Here is a 24,511-nt window from a genome sequence, read left to right as displayed (position 1 = left end):
GTCCATTTCAACTCCATTCATTGAAAGTTGAATGTCAGTTAAGATTTATTGACATAAAACCAATGTTTAAAGAGTTGAAAACAATGACAAGCTGCAATTTATCAATGTATAAATAAAGTTTGCAAATGTTCACCAGTATGACAAATTTTTCACTTACAATGCGAATTTTCTAAGCTTTCACTGTATCTCACTTCATTATACATGCAAAATATTTCCTCATTATGTAACACAAAAAATAATTTGGATATTTAAAAATAAATTCTTATGCACTCTCTAAATTTCAATTAGTCAAACTTTTCACATATTTATTAAAATTTTGATTTAGTAAATTTTTTTTTTTTTTTTTTACTAAAGTTTTAGTAAAAAATGACTAAAAATTAGGTAGAAATTTCCAATAATTTAAATTAGTAAACGAATTCTTTAAAATCAGAGAGCATTATCAAATGATATTTTTAAATTATTATTATTATTAAAGTTATGTAAAAATTTTGCATAAAAAAAGCCTTTACCGAATTAAGTATTGATTATTATATATTTTGTATATGTATTAATTAAATTTAATTCTATGATTTGTGGTATTTAAATGAAACTGGCGAGTTTCCTTTCTCGTCAAGTGAGAACCAACTAATAAATAATTCCTTAATCCTGCTTTATAAGCACTGTAAATATTACGGTCGTGTTTTATAAGCAGCTTAACTTCTTTTTTTTGAGTTAAATCTAAGTTTTAAATTATAATGCAAACTCTGCGGTATAATTAAATCATGATGATGATGATGAGAATGTTAAACAAAGAGGAGATGATTCAAAAATTTGTCCCCGTGAAATTCACTCAATTATGTTGTAATAGTTAATGTTTAATATTTATAGTGAATATTTAGATTTTTGTTTGATAATTAATTTTAATATAGAAATAATTATTTTTTATTATTAAAAATATGTATTTTTTTTTTGCATTGTAAAAAAGTATGGAAATATAAAAAAAGCTATTTTTAGTTTCAAATGAAATAGTTTCGAGAGGCAAAGCACTGCTTGTGTTAAATTAAATTTGTCTATTTGAATTTGAAACTCGTTTGATTGAAATCATACTTGCTTTGAGCCAAAGAAATTTTCGCTTAGATACATATTCAGTGCCCATACTGGATAAATTCGTCAGAATGAAACTAAAGTTTTTAGTTGAAAATAAATAAAATATTTAAAAATCATTTATATGTGAAAATTTACTCTATTCACATTTTTTTTCAGTTTTTATATATTTTGCAATTAATTGTTCACTGACCTGTGAATTTAGTGAATAAATGAAGAATTTAATTACTTAAATTAAATGTGTTTTTAGGTTTTTTTTTTTAAACCCTTATATTGAAAATAATTTGGATATAATTTTTTTCTTTTGGTAGATTTTGTGAATAATTGTGGTAAAAATGACTTTTTCTTATTTTTATTATAAACGAGACCCGTTAATATTATTCGACTAAAGGCAAAGGTGCGTGCAAAAGTCTATCTTTTGCCCTAACGAATTTCCTGCCTCAGAAAGCATGTTCGTAAATCACTTAAGAGTAGTAGAGAAAACGCCGGTAGTTCTCTACTCGCCTACACCTTTTTAACGACTAGTAGTTCATGATAGTCTCTCGGTCCGGTGAAATAACCCGTGTTACTCTTGATGAACCTATTTCCGTAACTGTGAACCTGTCTTGATTAATCAAGCGAATAGCTTTCTCTCTCTTTCTCTGAACCCCTTCCATTTTCTTTCATTCATTCCACCATAGTGTGAAAGCTGACGAGTGTAACGATAAACGAATGATTGAATTATTTCGTTCGCAAACTTTACACATTTAACTCCCCGGCGAATATATATATATTTTTTTTCTGTTCACCAACACACGAACCTTGTGATTGGCCCTTGACGCCTTGCCGGAAGGAAACATCACTCTTAACTCTAGTGGCATTGTACGTCTGCTTTTTAACACTGGGTTGTAAAAAAAAGTGTTCGAGTTAATGTTTGTCGCAGCTGCTCTATAAAAATTCTTTTACAGTTTTTTTTCCAACGTGTTTCTAACCAATTACGTTTTATATGTATAATGAATAGACTTTTGGAAATTAAGTTTTTTTTTTTTTATTTTGGTTGTAAAAATTTCTTTTTCAAAACTTGGATTTGGTTGGGGAGAAAAAGAATTTCTCCTAAGGAAAATTATATTGTTTTATTTTTACTTTCATTTCCACTGAATCTAAGTTTTACTGTATTTACAATTCTAATTTTTACTATCTTCACTTTCACTTTCGTTGATTCTAATTTTCACTTTCACTTCATCATGGAAGCAGTTGCTATAGTACCGGTTTCTATGGTACCAGTTTGAATAGTACCGGTTTAAATGGTGCCGGTTACTATTGCACTGGTTACAATGGTACCACATTAAATGGTACCGGTTACTATGGTACCGGTTACTACGGTACCGGTTACTATGGTACCGGTTACTATGGTACCAGTATAACCGGTACCATTTAAACTGGTACCGGTTACTATTGCACTGGTTACTATGGTACGGGTTATCTTGTACCGGTTATTATTGCACTGGTTACTATGGTACCAGTATAAATGGTACCAGTTTAAATGGTACCGGTTACTATGGTACCAGTATAAACGGTACCGGTTACTATGGTCCGGTTACTATAGTACCGGTTACTATTGCACTGGTTACTATGGTACCGGTTACTATAGTACCGGTTACTATTGCACTGGTTACTATGGTACCGGTTACTATAGTACCGGTTACTATTGCACTGGTTACTATGGTACCGGTTTATATGGTACTGATTATTATGGTGCTGGTTTATATGGTACCGATTATTATTGCACTGGTTACTATGGTGCCAGTTTAAATAATACCGGTTATTATTGCACTTGTTACTATGGTACCGCTTACTATGGTACTAGTATAAACGATACCAGTTTAAATGGTGCCGTTACTATTGCACTGGTGACAATGGTACCACATTAAATGGTACCGGTTACTATGGTACCGGTTACTACGGTACCGGTTACTATGGTACCGGTTTATATGGTACTGGTTATTATGGTGCCGGTTTATATGGTACCGATTATTATTGCACTGGTTACTATGGTGCCAGTTTAAATGGTACCGGTTATTATTGCACTTGTTACTATGGTACCAGTATAAACGGTACCGTTACTATGGTACCGGTTACTACGGTACCGGTTACTACGTTACCGGTTACTGTGGTACCGGTTATTATGGTACTGGTTGCTATGGTACCGGTTACTATGGTACCAGTATAAACGGTACCAGTTTAAATGGTACAGGTTACTATGGTTCCGGTTTAAATGTTACCATGGCAACCATACGAGTGTACGACGGACGGACACAATAGTGCAACTATAAGGCTTTTGGACCTGAGCCACGAAACCTCAAAAATTAAAATCTATTTTACTATTTCTTTTATATCAATAAAACATTTTTTTTAATTTCGCCTTTAAATATTCGAAAAACAAGATTTCAAAAAGAATTTCGAAAAATTTCTACATTCCACAAAATAGAAAAAATAAATTCTCTAATATGTTTTGAACAGATTAGAACAAGTTATAACTTGTTTTCTTATAACCTGTTTCGAATGGACATTAAAAAATTCAGTTTGGAAAAAAATATAATAGGCGACTTTGCCTCTCTAAATGATTTAATGGAAAAAAAAAATTAATTTATATAAAAACGTTTTAACAAATTAATAACTTGTTCCAATTAGTTAGTAACAATTACAGAGAGCAAGGTCGTAAAAATTCAACTATCAGAATTTTTTTTTTGTCTCTGATCAAATCTAAATGATGGTTTTACAAAAATGCAAATAAAAAGTGACATTTGGGGAGGTCAGTTTTGTAATTGGCAAACGATCTAATTTCACAATGTCATTGTAGCTGTCATAGTGAATCATCGGATTAGTCGAAAGGGAATAATCGTAATTTATTTGACATTTTGCGTTTATCTGCACTCAAATTTCGATTGGCTGTTGAGAATAATGCGGTGTGTGGATATATATATATATATATATATATATATATATAACGCGTGAATATTTAGTGTATAAATTGCGCGCTTCGTGAAACACAAGGCAAGCAATCGAATGTATAAAATAACATGATGCGATTAATTTAGTAGATTATTGTTGAAAAAAATTTGTTTATAGTTTTCAAAAAAAAAAAAAAAAAGAATAATGACAGAACAATTATCGACAGATGGTCATCCCTTGATAGGAATTATATGTGTTCATAATTTATATATTTTACAGATGTGTGTTGATTGTGGGCGACATATTTTCTCTCCCTCTTTATTTTTTTTTTTTATCGCGTTCTTCTGATCTTTTTTGCGAGTTATATACCATATCGTGGATATACGTCCTCGCAATTATTGGAGCGAGTGAAGTTGGACCTTTAATGTTCAAAAGGGTTTTTTTACACAATGGACAGGTGCTCGAAAACTTTTGACCCCATTTTCATTATAAAATAAAAAAAAAAAGAAATAAGAATACTTCTGGCTATGCGCTACAGTAATTTTACTACTTGGGACATAAAGCTCATACCCGCCCTTTTGCCCATGCCGGAAGTGTAACGCACATCCGCTCGCCGATATAATGTACGAGACCCTCGTTAAGATGTTTCTCATCTTCCTCGAATTTCTATGGAGGCTGCGCGCCACTAACATTAATTTCACAATGTTTCCTTGAAAATTTCAAAGTTACCGTCACAATAAGTTGTTAACATTTCTCATATTCATTACTTTTTTTCCCAATTTTTTATTAAGTTTATTAAATTTTAAATTTAATTGTAAAATTATACTATTTAAATAAAATTTCTAAAAAAAAATTAAAATCTTTTTAATTAAATTAATTTGGTTATAAAAATTGTTAATTATAGCAATTTGAAAATTATTTAAATATTTAAATTATAATTTGTACGTGGCGAGAAATATTTTGTAATACTCTTTACTTATTGTACAGTAATAATAAATAGTTTTGTGAAATTTACATCAAGTTGAAAACTTGTATTATCTCAGTCATCGTCATGATTCCTTTTGTGTTGTGTATAGCAGCAAAACTTATAATGCGAGTTACTGCTCTTGTACTGTATATGTATATATATATATATATATTCGTGTCTTACGCGAGGGTAGAAATTTACAAAGTAAGTTTATCTTCTCAATTACTTTGATTGCTTACATGATATAGTTATATGAAAGTTTTACTCATAAACATAAACAATACAATTCCCTCACACATATGCAGAAAATAATTTCTGGTAAATTTTAACTCATTTAAAATAATTCCCCACTTCAAAGTCATATAAAACTTATTTAATTTCTCTAATTATTATAAATTCCATAGAAATTAATTATTATATATATAGAAAAATTATAATTTTTTTTTTAAATAAAAATTGGAAAAAAAACATTTGGTTTCTATCAATTTTTTTTTTTCCAATAAATTTCTGAATTTAATTGCGAGTTTCATTTTAAAAAAATCAATTCTCATATTAACGAGTATTCTAAAAAAAAAAAGGGCAAACGAAAATCAGCCAATATATAATCAATAACTCAGAACCGTTTGGATGGTGATGGTAGGGAGAGAGGGTTGAAGTTTTGTGAATTTCTTTTTTGCCGCAACCAAACGTGAATTTCATGAAAAATGCATGTTTGGGGAGAACAAGAGCTCTACATCCCTTGGTTTATATATATATATATATATAGTCTAAAATTTAAATATTGAAATATATATTTTTCCAAAGGATATTTTCAATTTTCACCAACGATTCTAATTTGATTTTTTAATATTTAAATTAATAATAAATTTTAAATATGTATAAAATTATTTTCGTCAAAAACAACTTTCGTTTTATTTTCGCACTTTTCAATTTCTCATAGTTGATTGTTAGAAAGCTTCTTCTTCTTCTTCTTCTTCTTTTTTTTCTTCTTTGTCTTCTTTGTGTGATATATAATGAAGCTCTTTCTCAGTATAAAATGAGCCAATTTTCTATGAATAAGTATGATTGCAAAGCGACAATCATCATTTCAAGCCCAAGGGAAATAATCAAGCAAGTTTGAAGGGGTTGTAGAGGGGGTGGGGGGGGTGAAAATTATACCCCGAAATAAATTTGACCCTTATTTATTATACACAATTTTCTTTCTTTTGAGAAACTAATTTTTCAGTTTCAAAGGTGAATTTTCGTTTCTAATAATTAGGAATCAAAATATTTGCGATTATTGTGTAATCCCAATAGTATAATATGAATATATATATATATATATATATATATATATATATATATATATATATATATATATAATATCTACGCACCTGTTGAAATTCACTTAACAGTATTGTGCAAATTTACTTGCTTTGCCAACACATAAAATCTAACCGTTAATTAGCATTTATGTTTCCACTGTTATAGAGCACATTTTACTATCTGTTAAACTATTATCTGCAATATGTCATGAATAGCAAATACATGCGGCTATTGGATAATTGTTATTGTTGCACGCCATATATATATATATGCATATAAAAGGAGAAAACTATTTGCAAAAAAAATATTTAGAAATAAAGGAAAAAAAAATTGAGAAAATAATTTTCTTTTTAAGATCGATTAAAAAAAAAAATAACCATGATAATAATTTTTTTTTTTTTAGAAAAGCAAAATTAATGTTAAAAAAAAGTTAATGCTTTTGAAAATATATTCTTTTAAATCGTATATCATAAATTGAATTTTGTCATCAATATGACAAGCAGATATGGCAAAGGAGGTATGACAAGGGTCGTCAGTAATTTTCAGTAACAAGCCATTATCAGCCATTAGCGGGACATGAAAGCAAGCAAATATACACACTTGGAAAATTAAATTTTGGTTCGAGACAAGCTATTGATCTTGAGTAACAATCAAAATATTAAAAAAAAAAAAATCTTTTTCTAACTGAAAAATAATATTTGGGTAAATATTTTCTAATATATTTTTTGTTATATTTAAATAAATATTTGTTTCAAATAAATTTTATTTAGTTTCAAGAAATAAATAAAAATAAATAATAATTAAAAATTTATTAGTTTCTGAGGCAAATATATTTTTATTTGCGTCTCAATTAAATGCAAAAGAAAGATTTCCCTTTGTTATGATTTTAATTATTAAATATATTAAAAAATAAAAATAATTAAAAAATTAAACAGAAATGATTAAAAAGTGCAAGTAGAAAATTCAAATAACAATAAAAGAACACAATTTGGAGAAATTCCATGAAACAATAATGAGACTAAGACTAAACTTAATTAATAAAATAAATTTAGTCAAGAACTCGAGTGTCGGGGTTATTTTCCCCATTTTGCTTGGGTCCCATAACATCAGTACGGCATTTCCCCTAATTGCGTACTTTCTAAGTGGCACCGATTACAACTAACGAGGACTTGGTTTCCCTGAATAATTTCTAAAACTGACATGGGGTTAAACAAACGTGTAAAATACCACTGACGCATTTAATCAGTAGTCACTGTTTTAATTTTTTTTTTTTTTTTTTCATTTAAAAAAGCCACCAAAAATATCGTATTTTTAATAAAATATTTTCTCTAAACTATCCGGAAAAAAAGTAATTAAAATTTTTATTTTAAATAAAAATTATTTTTTATTTATTTGCAATTTTTTATGATTTACATCAAAACAGTTTTGTTTAGTTTCGTTAAAGGATTTATTTTCATTTTAAACTTTCTCATTATATTGTTATTGACGTTTATAAAGAGGAGCAAGAGGTCGTGTTAAAATCTTTACATCGCGTTCATAATCCCATACATTCCAAAGCTACTGGCATTTTACCATTTTGGCATGATTAGATTACGATAAGCGTATATATATATATATATATATATATATATATATATATAAGAGAGAGAAAGTCATAGATGTCTTCTTGATTGGTTACATTGAGAATTTCTTTATTCTCCATAATTTTCACAATGGACAATATGGACTTTGAATATTTAATCCTTTCAAAAGGCACATACGTAAATAAATTAGAATCAACGTCTGATTACTTCGCGGTCTTTCGATAATTCCTTCGAGACATTAATAATATTTTAATTTTTTTGACTTGACACTTTTTAACTATATCTGTGAGATTATATATATATATATATATATATATATATATATATATATATATATATAAATTGTTAAAAAAAATATCTACTGTACAATTTCATAATTTAATGTCTTGTAATTTTTATCTATTTTCTTGAAAAACTCTCATCATCCTCTTTATAATATAAATATATATTATATAAATACATAAAAGTCGTCTCTTGATTTATTATTGTCTGCATATATGTGGAATATATAAAAATCATCGAATTAATAAGAGATGTTTTTTTTTTTGGAATTTCACACTTGATTGGATGAAATTTATAAATTTTCTTCATTAATAATTATAAACGATTTATATAAAATTTTTATTTTATCCTGCTCAAGTCATTAAATTATTCTCAGTCTCATTGTTATTTTATTGAAATCTTTTTCGATTTGGTTTTTTTTGAGAAAAAAGAAAACCAAGTTTTCACTTCGTGTATGTGAATCTTATGGATTTTTAATATATACAACTTATACAAAAACAGACAGACATTTTTTTATTTATATTTTATGAGATTGAATAATTGTAATCCCATGTTTTAGTTTAGATGAATCTTTTAATTTTGAAAATTCTTTTTTTTTTAAAGTACAGAATGATTCAACATATTTCTTTCAGTGTAATTTTCATTGAGAACAGTATCAAATTGATATAAATTTTTTATTTTTGCTATCAACTTGATACTTTTAAGTGAAATAATAATTTTTATTATTAATTGAAATTCTTTAATAGACTGAAAAATAAATTATTTGATTTATCGGGTACTTGACCTTATATAATAAATATTTATATGTATTAAATAATTATTATTTGAAATTGTATTTGTTTCAAATACAGAAATTGTTGAATCAAATAAAGGAAGGTTAAGAAATTGTTGGTTCAAATAAATATTTATTTTATAACAGACAAGTAACCAATTAATTAAAAGATTTTTTTTTGCACTGTAAAAGATTATAAATATGTCAATTTGTAATAATCAACATATATTTCAATAAAAATGATAAATACATGTGGAAAATACTTTTATATAAAATTAATACGACCATTAAAAGTGACAAATCTCATCGTCGCAGATTCTCCCTTATATGCAATTGTTGAAATATAATTGTAAGATAATTATAATCCCAGACATAAAACACTTTTTTTTTTTACAAATATAACATTTACTAAAAATAAATGCTCCTATTAAGTTTATAGCATATAAATTTTATCGCTGTATCTATTTTTATTAATATTGGTCAGTGGAATATCTGCGACGTCAATAAATTTCTATACTTTGTCTTTGCTTTTCATATATATATACACTTTGTATATATATAAATCTGCGAAACTTGCTTGAAATTCCTGAACAATATTTAAATATTAATTCTCATCAAGTAGATACGTAATGGCAACTGGAATTTATTTCTTGCAATTAATTTACTCCATGCGGGCTAAAGTATATAAGGTTAAAATTAATTTAGATAATTATATAGGATCTATTTTTGAATAATTACTCGGTTAATTTGAGATTAATAGTAGTAATAAATATTCTTATATGCTCATATATATACTATATATATTTATTAATTATTGAATTATTATTTTTGTTTCAACGATAGGGAAGTTTTATTGAATTCTATAAATGTGATTTTATTGGTTGACATGAATATTTTATTAAAATTATTAAAAATTATTATTATATATAGGGTTTTGTAATAATATCACAAAGTTTTTTATTTTTTTTATATTTTTATCAAGATTAAATAAATTTATATTTTATTCTATTATTATTTTGTGTAACTGTTATCAAGGCAATACCGTTTCCATATACACGGAAAGAAAATAAATATCAAATTTTATAAAAGTATTTAGTATCATTTAATAATGAATCAAAAACTTTTGACTATATTTTATTATAACTATAGTAAAATTTCATAAACGTTTATTAAAGATTAGTATTTCTTATATGGAAATTTCGCTTTTTACAATATTTTCCATGACTTGAAAATACTTTTACAAAATTTCAAAATGTTGCTAAGGATTTTTTTCCTTATAGCAACGATTTATTATTTATTTATTCCATGTACATCTTTTAATAGTAGTAGTAGTAGTAATTCAAATTTGAAATTTTTTATTTCAAATTTAGTTTTTTTTTCATTTAATTTCTGTTTTGGAAAGAATTTAACGAATGTTCAAATAAGTTTTGGATGATCATAAACTGTTTAGTTGGAAATGTAACGTTATTTATTTGCAATGTCAGTAATAAAAATCTAGTGGGAAAAGGTTCAGAAGGTCCTTCTTGGCATAATATGAGAATCGCTGAACGATGATTCGCCGTGGGTCGAATACTTTTGAAAAAGAAATGATTATAACTAAGATTTATTTCAAGCTCTTTACTGTCACAACACTCGACTTACTGAGAGAAAGAGAGAAAGAGAGAGAGAGAAACCTTTGCCAACCAAACTAAGTACAAACTCGTTGGATAAAATTCCATTATTCAATGCGGGGACCAGTTCTCCGAAGACGAAAGCGATTATTTAATGCCACATAGCAAGTGTTAAATTAGAATAGATTGCTCTGTTGAATAGCTGACATTCGAAATGTTCGCCTTCGAACAGGTAACTTTGCATCGTGTATATATATATGTACTTACAAGGTATTTAAGATCTGAAAAGCTCCTTGGCGACAATTCACTGTCAACAAGAAAACCGTCAACGGTCATTAGATCAATGGTTTGATTCATTCCTTCCTTTTCAATTCAGATTGAATTTAAAAAAATATTTTTTAACGAAGTCCTTTGAAAAAAAAAAAAAAAATTGTAACATAAATTTTATTTTGACAATCATCATCAGACAATGTCAAACTAAATTTTTTTTTTTAAAACAGAAAAAATTTTATCGCAAATTTTAAAATAATTAACTTTTAGTTAATTTTTAAATTCAAATTTAGACAGAAATTTTTTCTGTTTTTTGTTGTGTATTTTCAAAAATAAGATTAATTATAATTAATTGCGAATACTAAAAGGGAAAAATATTTTTTCTAATAATTTTTAATTTTAAAATAACTAATTTTTAATTTTTATTGATTTTCAGGTGAGCGAATAATCTGGGTTTTAATACGTAAGTAGTAACTTCACTAAGTTTCTCCCTAACTAAGTATCCTAAGTATCTGATGCCCTCGACGCTCGTGTCTCTATCGTTGATCGAGGATTAAAACTTTCAGGAAAATATATACTAAATTTCTAGAAATGTATTTTATTATATAATAATAGTTAAATTTTTATCATCATTAAAAGTATAATAATTTCCCTTTGTCAATTACATTGTAATAATTATTATTGAATAATTTAGTATTATTAAATTTTATTTCATAATTGAAATAAAAAGCGTCGATAATATTTCCGTTCTAGTTATGATTTAATTTATTAATTTTTTTAGTGAAATGTATTTCATGTTTCCGTTTTAAATAATTATATATTATATATAAATTATATAATATATATATATATATATATATATATATATATTTTCAATTGAGAACAATTAAAAAAATTTTCAATTTTGAGAGGTAGAATAATTGTCAGAGGATAACTTTCCATTATTTCGTATGTGAGTTAGTGAATTTTAATTAATTCGAATTTAGATATAGTCGTACTTTTTGGTGTTGAACACGTATACCACTAACGTTACAAAATTTAACAATTTAACGTTCAAACTAGATGGTTGAGCGAATAACTATTTTACGTGAATCGAACTCGAGGGACTAGAAACTGGCGCATATACCTGATCTTGCCTCTTGCTGAGTTTAACTTGATATACAGTTTGCATTAAAATGTCACTTATTTAAAAGACAAAAAAAAAAAAAAAAAAAACTATGGACTATTTTTGTTTATAAATAATTAAATTATTACTTTTTTAACAAAAAATTATTAACTAATTATTTTGCTAATAATTAACTAAATTATTAATCTTTTCTATAAATTATTTACAAAAAAAAAAATAATTTTTTATTAAGAAACAAAAATTGAAATAATAATTTTGCAATGTATTTAGAAAAAAAAAACGTAACGAGTCCAAGAATCCCCCCCCCCCACCCCCACGAAAACCTTTCCATTGCTCACTCTATACTAAGTTTTGAACCGCATGTAATAACTTTGGGGATTTCCTGAAAAAGGAGTTTCAGTGTAGTAATACTTTGTGGTCGAACGACGAGGTTTTAAAGTTTTGGAGTTTCCGTCTTTTGAAAAGTCCCAGAGGTATTTTCCACAATTCATATGTATAGGAAAGTATCCAACTCATATTACGCGAACAGATTGTATTTTTCTTTGAAGATTTATCCATCATCTATATATATGGAAAAAAAAAACATAGACGCTTGGACTTTTTTTCTTCTGTATTAAAAAAAGAAAATATGCGATTTTCATTTTTGGTTAATTAAATTTTTTAAATAGTCAAAAAAAAAAAAAAAAATAACGATGGAATTAAAAAAATGTAATTCATAAAAAAAAATGGGGAGAATCCGCTAATCTCATAAAGTACTAGTACACTTTAACGATGTTTGTTTTTTTCTTTCGATAAATACATAGATAAGTAAAACACGATTATCGCATATGGGTTTTGTAGCGCTTTTAACACGACAATGATTTCAAAGTAATTCGCACGCGTCTGTCAATTTGTGTATATATAGGAATTTATATACAATATACCTTCTCGATTTCCTGTACAGTAACGGGAGCTTGTCAGGATTCGATTTTAATTGCAGGTAGAATCTTATTATCAGAGTGTATTTATCTCGCGAGTCCATGGAAAGTTGAAGAAAAAAAAAATTTTATTTTCTATTAAGCAATTTATTTCATTAAAGTAAGTTGATTGTGGATGTGAGATAATTAGCCATCATTAAACATCATTATCTGAATCGATTCGAGGTGATTTAGTTATATATATATATATTGTAAGGGAAACAGGAAACGATATTGGTGATTTAATTGCTTTTCATGATTTTAATTCGGGGGTTTTTTTTTCAATACAGAGATATGATAACGTTAAATTAAAAAAATCTGTTCTTGTTTGGATTTTGTTATTTATCTCTTTTAAAAATAATTTTTGTTATTCGGTATTTTATTCGTCTTTTTTTTTTTATCTATTTTGTAAAATAAAAATGTAACTGTGTAAGTTTGGGTTAGTAACCTCGTGTCCTAATGGGCAGCCATAAATGAGGAAAGTTATAGGGGGCCATGTGGTGCCATCTGCGAAGTTCCACCTTCCCAACTTCATAACCATCGTTGAAACTGCGAAAACTGGCCATACGTTGAGAAATTTCCTCAGACTATTACTCCTCTACAGTTCTTCCTAAAATCTCACTTGAAACTAAACTGAGTATCATTTCATTTCGAAGGATATGTAATCTGCTTTCTTCTTTCCTCATATAATTTTCCAAAGTGTAAATTCGTGAATTTTTCCAATATATTTTTGAAAAAGAAAATCGAATATTTGTTTTTCCAAATAAAAATTCAAATGAGTCACAATGTTCAAAAATATATTGAATTTCGCTCTCTACTCTCTAAATTTGAATCAGCGGAATCTCGCTGATTCTCAGCTATAAGTATACCACTGATTCCAATCAGCTTATATGCACTGATGAATTAGTGGAATTTCACTGATTTTTCAGCGTATATCTGCTGATTGGTACCAGTGGTATACTTATCGCTGATTCAAATTTAGAGAGTAAATCTGAATTAGTGACTCACTTTTTGCTTCTGAATTAGTAAAATTTGACTAATTATTAGTAACTTTTACTAAAAATTAGTAAAATTTTACTAATTCTAAAGCAAAAAGTGAGTCACTAATTTAAATTAGTAAATATATTTACTAATTCAGATTTAGAGAGTGTTTTACCAAGTAGAAATTACCGTATCAGGGCCCTAGTAGGGAATGAGACGCCACACCTAATTAGGGCCAAATCAGGGCGATCAGAAAATGTGGATTTCCTAATCAGGGCCTGGCAAAAATTTCTACACGGGCATAGTATTATATGAACACAGAAAATTAAAAGGCATTAAAATAAGCTGCAACGCTTATTATTTTAATCCAATTTTGCTTATTTTAATACCAAAATGGATTAAAATAAGTAAAATTGGATTAAAATAATAAGCGTTTCAGCTTATTTTAATGCCATTTAATTTTCTGTGAAATATTCGTAATATTAAGCTAATAAAAAAAAATTATACAATAAGTCCGGTGGATTTTATTAATATTTTTATTTTATATACATTTTAAAATCGGAATCAACTGTTATTTATTTTTTCATATGACCAATGATTTTAAATAAATGAACCAATAAATTTAGTCGAGAGGGTCATATTCACAATATATATATATGGCGAGGAAGCTCACAGTGGGATACTATAGAATTTTGCGATACATTGAAGTTATAACGGAATCGTGATACGCAGTGACATGCTTCTTAACTATGGTAATGCTCTGCTGTGATTCAGTATCATACGTGTATATGTCTAATCCAGAGGTCATGCTAGGGATCAGTATACGGCTCTCATGCTGCAAAATGCACCTGCGCCTATATATACTGGATAGTATGTGCTTCTGCATGATATTGCATTCAAAATATAATCGAATTAAACATCGAAGAATCTCTTCTTTAAATATAATAGACACGCTCGCGAGTTAAATCGCGATAATCTGTATACGCGTTTTCAATTGAGCCACCCGTGGATTTGTTTCAAACTAAAAACAAATTTTTTTTTTCTTTTTACCAGTAATGAATCACATTTATTTTCCAAAAGCTCAATGAATTTGAAAATTAAAGGAACGTTTAATTAATTGCAATTCATGATTTGACCTGTTTATTATTGTTAGGGAAAATTTTATAAGGCGAAGATCATGGTAGAAAATAACCCAAAGATCATAAAATTCAATCAGTTGCAATTCGTGTATTGACCTGTTTAAACGTTGTTGTTGTGTTTGTATATTGCAAGCAAAATTTGACTGTAAATTTTTTTATTCCGGGAGTGTTCAAAATTCTTGAAAAAACGCGATCGCTTAAATCTTTAGAAATAGTATTTTGTTTTTTAAATTAAAAATTGATTTTTCGGTAGTGTTTAGAATTTTTAAAATCACAAGTGTTTCCGGTACATTTTATCGTCCAAAATGTGTGATTCATCAGTTGCCGACTATAAGGTTAGAGATATTATCTTTGAAAAATATTAATAACATTTTATATTTAAAGAGTATTTTTAAGAAATATAAAAACCGGGCATTTTTTTTATTGGTATTTTAAAACGTTTATCGGTCAATTTAAAGTTTTATCAATTTTTTTTCTTCTTTTTTTTGTCCTCACACCGATGCGAAATTACGAATTTCATTTCTATTTTTCAAGGTGGCGTTCGCAAAGCATTATAAAGGGTAATAAACAATTTCAAATTATAAGCCTCGTGGTGGTTTGGAGCGATAAAGAAAACGCGTGTATTCTGTACAGTATGCGCAATAGACAAGTACACTTAGCCGCGCGCTAATGGAACCGTTTATCGATGCTGGGGTTTTAACTTATTATGTATAGACTTCTAAAACACCTTTCATAAATCCTTTTTCTTCATTCACTCTCTCTCTCTCTCTTTCTCTCTCTCTCTTCGTTCCCGTATCTCGTGTTGTCAACATACAGTCATGTTTCTTTCTTTCTCTGTCGATTTTAATCTCAGTCTACTCTTGCGCAGATGCATTTACTTTTAACAAAATAATTTTTTCTTTTTACTACTCGCGTGTCTATAAGGAATGTTTCTAATTACTTATTTACTATTTTTTTGTACATCTTCAAATATATCTATCCTGCTATAAATTACTTCTCGAGATATAGATGTTCTCTTAATTTTTTTTTTGTTTTTCTTTTTTATTTCTTATGTATCTTTTGCTTTTTTTTCTTATATTTTTTTATTTTTTCTTATGGGTTAAAAAAATATCGATCTACATTGATCGAATTATAAAAATAAAGTTTTTATTTATTTCAAACTCATACTTAATTATTTATTTTAGAAATGAATTTTCTATTTATTTACTTTTAGAAATTACAAATTTATTTATTTTAGAGAAATTTTTTATTTATATATTAGTATCATGAGTAAAAAAAAAATGAGATAAACATTTTTTTATTTTTTGCTCTTTTGTTGGAAATCTTTTCGACATTTGTATATATATATATATATATATATATATATATATAGGTGACTAACGCACAGCTCTCGGTTACTTACGATGCTTCAATTAACAGAACCAGCAATTATCTGTTATTTAAATGAGGCTCACCCTCAGAAACTCGTCTCTCTATCTTTGTTTCTCAGTATATTCTCTCTCTCTCTCTTTCTCTTCCGCCTATCTAGTTGAGAGGTTGACAACAAGGGTAAAATCTTGATATACCTTGCACCGTATCCGTTTTCTCTCAGTTCTATATATATATATATATATACATAATACTGTTGCATTTTCGTCCTCCAAGCTCCGTCTCGCCATTCACCGAAAGAGGGTTGACAGCATAAACCTTGCACGACACTGACGGCACTTTCTAAACGCGTGAATTTTTAATAAAATCACCTGTGCCGTGAAAATTCTTTCACAAGCGATTCTTTAAACTTTGATTTAACCAAGTTAAATGCAATATATTTTTAATGTTCAAATTTATACATAAATATAAACTGAGGAGATATTCTTAAGGGAAAAATATATTTTGTAGTATAAAGATTTTCAAATTTTGAAACTATATACACTCGTACGGTTGCCATGGTAACATTAACCATAGCAACTGTTTTCATAGCAACCGTTTCCATGACAACCGCTGCCATAGCAACTGTTTCCATAACTACCATTACCATAGGAATCATTACTATGACAAACGTTACCATAGAAACCGTTTCCATGGTAAACCATGGCTACACTGAGAAAAATATTTAGTCAGAGCAACCAAAATTTGCTTGGGCCAACAAAAAAATTTTGTTGGTATTTAAGCAACCAAAATATTTGTTTGAGTCAACCAAAAAATTTGGTTGAGTGTTTTTTGTTGGGATAACAAAAATGTTTGGTTAGCCCAACCAAATTTTTTTTGTTAAGTCAACAAAAATGTTTGGTTGATCAAACAAATAGTTTTTTTTTTACCTTATCTCTATTCTTTTTATCTTTTTCATTATTTATTTATTTTTAATTTCACATTAAATTTATATTTATCCAATTGAAATATTTGAGGATTTTGAAAAATCTCATCTCCGCCAGGGATCGAACCTCTGTTTTAAAACTAAAGGTCGGGTGCTCTAACCACTGGACTACCCATCCTTGTGAGAGATTTAAACTAACTGTTCTCTTAAGCTATGAGCTGAGAGCGTATCAAATTATTTGGTTGTCGCAACCAAATTTTGGTTGGAATTTAAAAATGTTCAACCAGATAATTTTGTTGGCCTAATCAAATGTTTGGTTGAGATAACTCTACGACTTTGTTTCAGCCAACCAAAATTTGGCTACAAGAACCAAAATTGCCTAACCAAACAATTTTGTTGCAAACACTAAATTTTTTTCTCAGTGTATATTTTATTATATACAAACTAATTTTTGACCTGTTTAGTAAAGAAATTATTTTTTAACAACTGGTTCTTTAAAACAGAAAAAAAATTTTAATTAATAAAATTTATTTTCTTTCAATTATTTATTTTGTTTGTTTGAAAACAAAAATGAATTTTATCGTTGAATTTCCATTTAGATTTAGGGCAATGAGTGAATGAGGGAGAGAGAGAGAGAGAATCGTCTCCTTAAAAACAGATTTAGTAAATCCTGTTGAGAAAATTGTCGCGCGTAAAGAGAAATCTAAGAAGCAAGCGCTTTTCGTGAAAATTGTCGGTAGTGAGATAGGGAAAAGGTAGATGACGTATATACACCCTTAGCCATTTCTTGATAACACCTCTCTCTCTCTCTCTCTCTCTCTCTCTCTTTCTTTCTTCTCTCTCTCTTTCTTCTCTAAAACCTTTTTGTATATAAATAAATATAGTATTACAATTTTGCGCTGACAAATTCCATTGATACCATGATGATTATCTCAGGCTTTTGCTTATGTCATTTCAATATAGATTAGTCACGTAATCTCCAAAGAAAATGAAATTCTTTTCTTCTAAATATAGAATTTATTCACAAAAAGGGCATTGAATTTAATTTATTGAAAAATTAAATTTCCGCAGTTTAATTTTTCATTATAGTTTTTTTTATCTTTACATTTAATCATTCTAATCACAGAAAGTTATAAGGTATTAAAATAAACTGCAACGCTTATTATTTTAATCCAATTTTGCTTATTTTAATTCATTTTGGAATTAAAATAAGCAAAATTGGATTAAAATAATAAGCGTTGCAGCTTATTTTAATGCCTTTTAATTTTCTGTAATATTATATAATTTAAAATATATTTATAACAATATTTGAAAAATTCCATGTAATGTGAATTTTAAAAAACGCGATTTTCTCTTTTAATAAAAATGAGACAACTGTCAGAAAAGTGATTCCTTTATCGAAATGTGTCTTTTTTCACAAAATTATATATATATATATATATTTCTGTTGCAAATTACTTCTTTTGTTGAAAATGTTACGTTCTTTATTTTTTTTAGAGAGAGAAAAAATTCATGTTGCCTTTAAAAGAAAAATATTGCTTTGATGGAGAGAAGTTACAATTGTCGTTACAGTTTGAAATAGAATTGCGAAGTGTTCTTGATATTTTTAAGAAAGAATACTTGCTGAATTGAGATTCGACTTGGTATATATATATATATATAGGGTCCCTGATCGTCAAATAAATTCAGTCTCGAGAATTTCCGTCTGCCTCATTCTCTCCATATCCTCCTTTTGCGATTTGCCCGCTAGTCGAGGGATCAGAACGAGACACGAGAATCAATTTTACACGACATATAGCTTTGAGTTTATCGTTTTATCGTCAGGTGGGCGCGTCGCATTTCCATCATGTCATAATGTCGCTCTTCAAATTACCCTATAATGAGAAATATCACGCATTTCACTTTTTTTTTTTTTCCTTGATAGTGTAAACTATCAATTTATTAGAAATCAATTTTTATTAGAAACTAATGTAACAATTTATTTTTTTCTCCCTAGATATTTATTTTCTAATAGTGAAAAAGAATAATTAATTGGTTAATCTATTTTCAAACCTATTTTATAATTTGTATTTATGAATAATAGAATATATTATGGATTTTAGAGATGGAAAATTGAATTGGTAATATGTAGACGGTTTAGTTGTGTAAAAGTAGGTCAACAACGATGGACCAGATGGCATCAAAATGACCCACCGGGGACTTGGTGCAATTCAGAGACTAGTTTGCTAAATGTGATGGTACTCTGGGTATTGTCGTTAGGCGTATATTTCACTTTTTTTTTTTTTTTTTTTTTCTTTTTTGTTCGCCCTGCATACTTTGACGTTTTGTATTATTGTGGACCTGTGCAGAGCCAGCACACGTCTCAGTGCATTCATGCTCGTTGAAACAAGAGCCTTGCTTACGTATAGAAGTCACTGAGTGATTGAGAGCATCGTCCATGCGACAGATTTCTCCTCTAGAAAATGGAATTTCAACAACATCCCTCAAAGGCTTTCTGTACGTCATTTGATGGAGCGTCTCATTCGAATATCGACTTTTCTCGATCCCCACTGTCATACCAAACTTTTTTTTCTTTTAATTATTATTTAAATTTAGAAAAAAAAAAATTATTCCAATTGGTATTATTATAATTATTGAATCGTAAAAATATGATAATTAATTAGTAATTACTGATATATTAATTCGGTATTATTGTGTATTTTTTTTAAAAATGAGTTGAGAACACCGGGCGCGCTACCAATCACAGCGAGTTACGTCATGCGAGGAGTGGGGGTAACGATCAGTGATTGGTTCCCCCACTCCTCGTTTGTAACGCGCGCAGTGTTCTCAACTTGATTTTTTATAACTATGAAATATAAATAATTCATTTTTTTTTCTATTTCAGATATTTACAGATGTGTTGAAAAGTGATTAGCTTCGGGAGTGTTCGATTTTAAAATCGCGATCGATTAATTAGGTAGTGTATTTTAGTGATTAACAATTAATGCCACTTAGGAAGCAACAAGGAAGGGAAACACGCGACGCATCATAGGCATCCCTATCATCAACAGGTGAGTTTTTAAATAATATATTAATATTATATTAATAATAATAAACTACTATTAAATTTTCAAACTAAATTATAATAATATTAATTATTATTATTATTATTATTAAAAATCGTTTTAATAGAAAGGAAAAGATTTTACCAAATTAGGAAAATGAAATTAAAAAATAAGTTTTTGATTTAAAACAATTTCTTTTTAAAAAGAAGAATAATATTTTGGAGGATCTCTCTTTCTTTTGTGTTAAAACAAAAATGCTTTATACTTTGGTATAGACGAGTGAAAGATTCAAATTTTGTTGTTCGCCTCTGAATCAAATTTTATTTCCGTTTCCATAGTTTCAATTTTCAAATATCTGTTGTAGCTCTACTCTAGTTACGGTTCACTAATTTTCAAACACTTGGTGATCTCTTTTTTCCACTTTTTTTTTTTTTTTTTTTTTTTTTTTTTTTTTTTTTTGAACGAAGCGCACAATCAATATATAGTTTACGCGCGCGCTCATAAAATAAAGCTCCGCAGCAGAAACTTGACGGTGCATTCTCATCAAAGTGCAATTCAAACTTTAACCCAAAAGCCCAGAGCTTTTGGAAAGACACTATAAAAGCTATATGGAAGTAGAAATCGCGTGGCTCAATGAAAAAGACAAAAACCCCCTTTAAAATCCGATTGATGTAATATTATCTATATATATATATATATATAGAGAGAGAGAGATAGATAGATAAAATCGAGCTGAGTTGTTTCTTTTCGATTGTTTCCTTTTCCCGTTATTTCGCTTTTTAGTCTTTAAATTATTGTCTGTCACGGTTCCAAGAAATAACAGAAAATAATAAAATTAATAAGAAAAATAAAACTAATTTTATCAACAATAATTTATATAATAGGAAATAATTTTTAACAATGTAGTAAAAAAAAATTCAAATTCTTCTCACAATTATTGTAAATATTTTTTACTCAAATTTTGAATTGAAAATTTATTTAAAAGAATATAGAAATAATTTGAAAATTGAAAAAATCGAAAGTTGATTAAACAATTGAGAAAAACGGATTTATTGTTATTTTCCTTTTTTTTTACAAATTACATTTTTCTGTAGCATCTGGAATCAAATAATTCGGGAATAATTTCAATTGAGGAGAATCGTTCTGATGGAACAATTTTCGAATTTCTTCAGTTCACGTTTCTGGCTGTCGTGAAAATGGAGAAAATTGTTCCAATTACGTGAAACGTCACCCAGAAACTCAGCATCGAGTCACGGCATTGTTTCTCTTCTCTTTCTTTTTTTTCTTTCTTTTTCTTTCTTTTTTCTTTACGTTTTCTGATTCGTCCTTATTTTCTTCATTGTCTCTCACTTACTATCATCCAAACAGTCGGTTCTAAAGACTAAACTTAAGTACACAAATTTTTCTAACGTCCGCTGATAGACTGATATCTAAATTACACGAATTTAAAACGTTCTGATTAATTAAAATTGACTAATTAAAATACTTATATTAAAAAAATTTGTAAAAAAAATCAGTCTGACAGAAACGGACTTTTACTATTGAAATTTGAAGTATAAAAATATTGCAAAAGCGTGTCTGACTAAATACCCTTTTTCTACTGAATTATAGTAATTTGTAATCTTCTGTCTTACTAATACTGTCTTTGACTACTTAAAAAAACGAAAATATCTAATAATACCTTGTTTGCAATTTATTTATTTTTACGATTTAAAAAAAGTTTTGTTCTTTTATTACTCAATTCAGTTAATTATTTTGCGCGCAGGACAACAAAGTTTCCCTCTTTATATAATGCATTTTACAGTTTCTAAATTTCAATCAAACTTGGAGATTATAATTCCAACGTCATATTCAGATTCAGCAACTTACAAAACTTGGAAATTATAAGTTTTCACTATATTGTATAATTTATAAGAAACAATATTTCTAGAAAATAAATTTTAATGGTTTGTTGAATATCATGTCTTAAAGTTTGATTAAGTTTTTTCCAAAGAGAGAAAAGTGGAAGCTCGAGACTTAGGGAAATTAAATTTATATAATATAATCTATAGCACATATAAATTAAGTGCTGAAATTTCATTTTTTATATAAAAAAACTAAATCAATTGATTTTAATTCACAAACATTAAACCCGTGGTAGAAATAATTAATAATCTTCTATTTTTAATTGGATGCGCGGCATATATATATATATATTTTTTAATATAAAAAGAAAGTTGCATAACAAATATGATTTCAATTATAATTGGCAGTTAATGAAAAAATAATTTAAAATACGAAACAATTTACAATATATAGAATATTGGATTGCAATAAAAATACGTAATTAGCATTCAATCAGTTCAACATTGTGAGCATCAATTTTTCATTTCTCTCATATAGTGTGCGATCATGTTGTCGTGCAATTCTTTGTGCACGGCGCTCGCGATTCCTTCCTACAACTTTTTGCTCTTCACTGCTCGTTTATGAGGCTGCTATGTCTATTTGCTGATGTAATCGTTTATTGCTTGAATTCTATTGCTATTTAAATGCTTATAAAAAAAAAGGTCTCAATTATTACAAGGAGAATAAAAACAAATAATTTTTATCAGTATTTTTAAAATATATTTTTTATATAAATAAAATAAATATATATTTTTATAATATAAATAAGTTATAATATAATAAATAATAGAAGGAAAAAAAATTTGATTAGATTTCTATGATTTAAAATGTAGGGAGGGGGGATGATTTGTTGAAATGGAAAAAGGGTCAATCATTTTTCCGCTATTGGTGTTTACTAGCCGTTGAGAAAAGAAAGGAAAAAAAAAATGCTTCTAACCACAATCTAAAGGATTGTCAATGCCCCTCTCGACGGCTCACTCTCCACGACACAACTTCCGAGAGTTTTTTTTTTTATATTCCAACGTCATTGACGCTGTTCTTTCCGGTTGTTTTTTTTCTCTCTCTCTCTTACTTTTTCATCGTCCCTTTATTCCTTCTAGCTTCTTAAGTGTTTTCTTGTTTTTGTGTCGATTGCTTCCTAAGATTAATTATAGTCTCCGACATCTTTCATGTTTTTATTGTCATTCTCAAATGTATTTATAGATTTTCTTTATCAAGAATTTTTTATTAAATTAAATATGAAAATAGTTGACTATTTAGCACTTGATTCACACTGAGCATCAAATGGCATTAAAAAAAAAAAAAAAAAAAAAAAAGGGTTCTTTTTCCCTGAGAGTCGTAGTAGTCGTCGTTGTCGTATAGTCGTTGAATAATACATGCGCGCACAGTCGGCAGGTATGTAGTTGGAATACACATCGTTTACCGAGCCGGTTCTTGGCCTATTTTACAATTCCTTTGATACTGGATTTCGCATAAGCCAAATCGAATGCTTTTCACAAGAGAGCAACCGACTTCTCTTCGCTCTGCTAACCAATCAAGTGCCCAAGAAAGATCCATGATCTCTGATCCGTCACAAAGTAAACTGGAAATTTTAGTAAAGTCTTTATTTCATTTTATCTTTTGTGTAATTTTTTTTTTTCTATATAAAAAAAATTTTACCAAAAAAAATTGCGTTTATTTTTCATGGGTTTAATTTTGAGATTTAAAAAAATTAAGGAGAAATAGAAGAGTCTTTATTTCATTTTATCGTTTGAGTCTTTTATTTTTTCTACATTAAAAATTCTTAACTGCTCTCTAAATCTGAATTAGTAAAAATGTTTACTAATTTAAATTAGTGACTCACTTTTTGCTTCTGAATTAGTAAAATTTTACTAATTATTAGTAACTTTTACTAAAAATTAGTAAAATTTCACTAATTCTAAAGCAAAAAGTGAGTCACTAATTCAAATTAGTAAACATTTTTACTAATTCATATTTAGAGAGTGTCTTTCTATTTACGAATTTATTTATTTCAATAATTATTATAAAAAAATTTAGCTTTAACTAGCAATAGTTTTAAATTTGATTATATTTATTTATAATTTTATTATAATTATTTAAAAATAACTTTTCAAGAATTTCATCAAAATTATTTAACATGTAACAGGAAGATAGTTTTGTTATTCTTAGAAACTATTGGTGATGCAGGGGAGATAATATTCTTTTTAAGAGACCCTTGAGAAATGACATTTTGACACTTAACGTGGCAAAGATTTCGAATCCTGTTTTAGGTTTACAAATAAAGG

General features: G+C 27.7%; 1 long non-coding RNA gene across 1 annotated transcript in view; it reads left to right on the top strand.

Moving 5' to 3' along the window:
* The window catches only part of LOC127291211 (uncharacterized), a 270,805-nt gene that overhangs the window by 104,078 nt on the left and 142,216 nt on the right, over nt 1–24,511 (top strand). The window contains exon 11 of the long non-coding RNA XR_007844558.1: nt 20,183–20,348. This is a non-coding gene — a long non-coding RNA (uncharacterized LOC127291211). The remainder of the gene's footprint in view (nt 1–20,182; nt 20,349–24,511) is intronic.

The sequence above is a fragment of the Leptopilina boulardi genome, unplaced genomic scaffold, assembly GCF_019393585.1.
Source record: "Leptopilina boulardi isolate dan_hultmark-lab unplaced genomic scaffold, ZJU_Lbou_2.1 LbouV2_126, whole genome shotgun sequence".
NCBI classification, from domain to species: Eukaryota; Metazoa; Arthropoda; class Insecta; order Hymenoptera; family Figitidae; genus Leptopilina; species Leptopilina boulardi.
The sequence above is the reverse complement of the archived record's forward strand: the minus strand, read 5'-3'. Positions and strand labels throughout refer to the sequence as shown.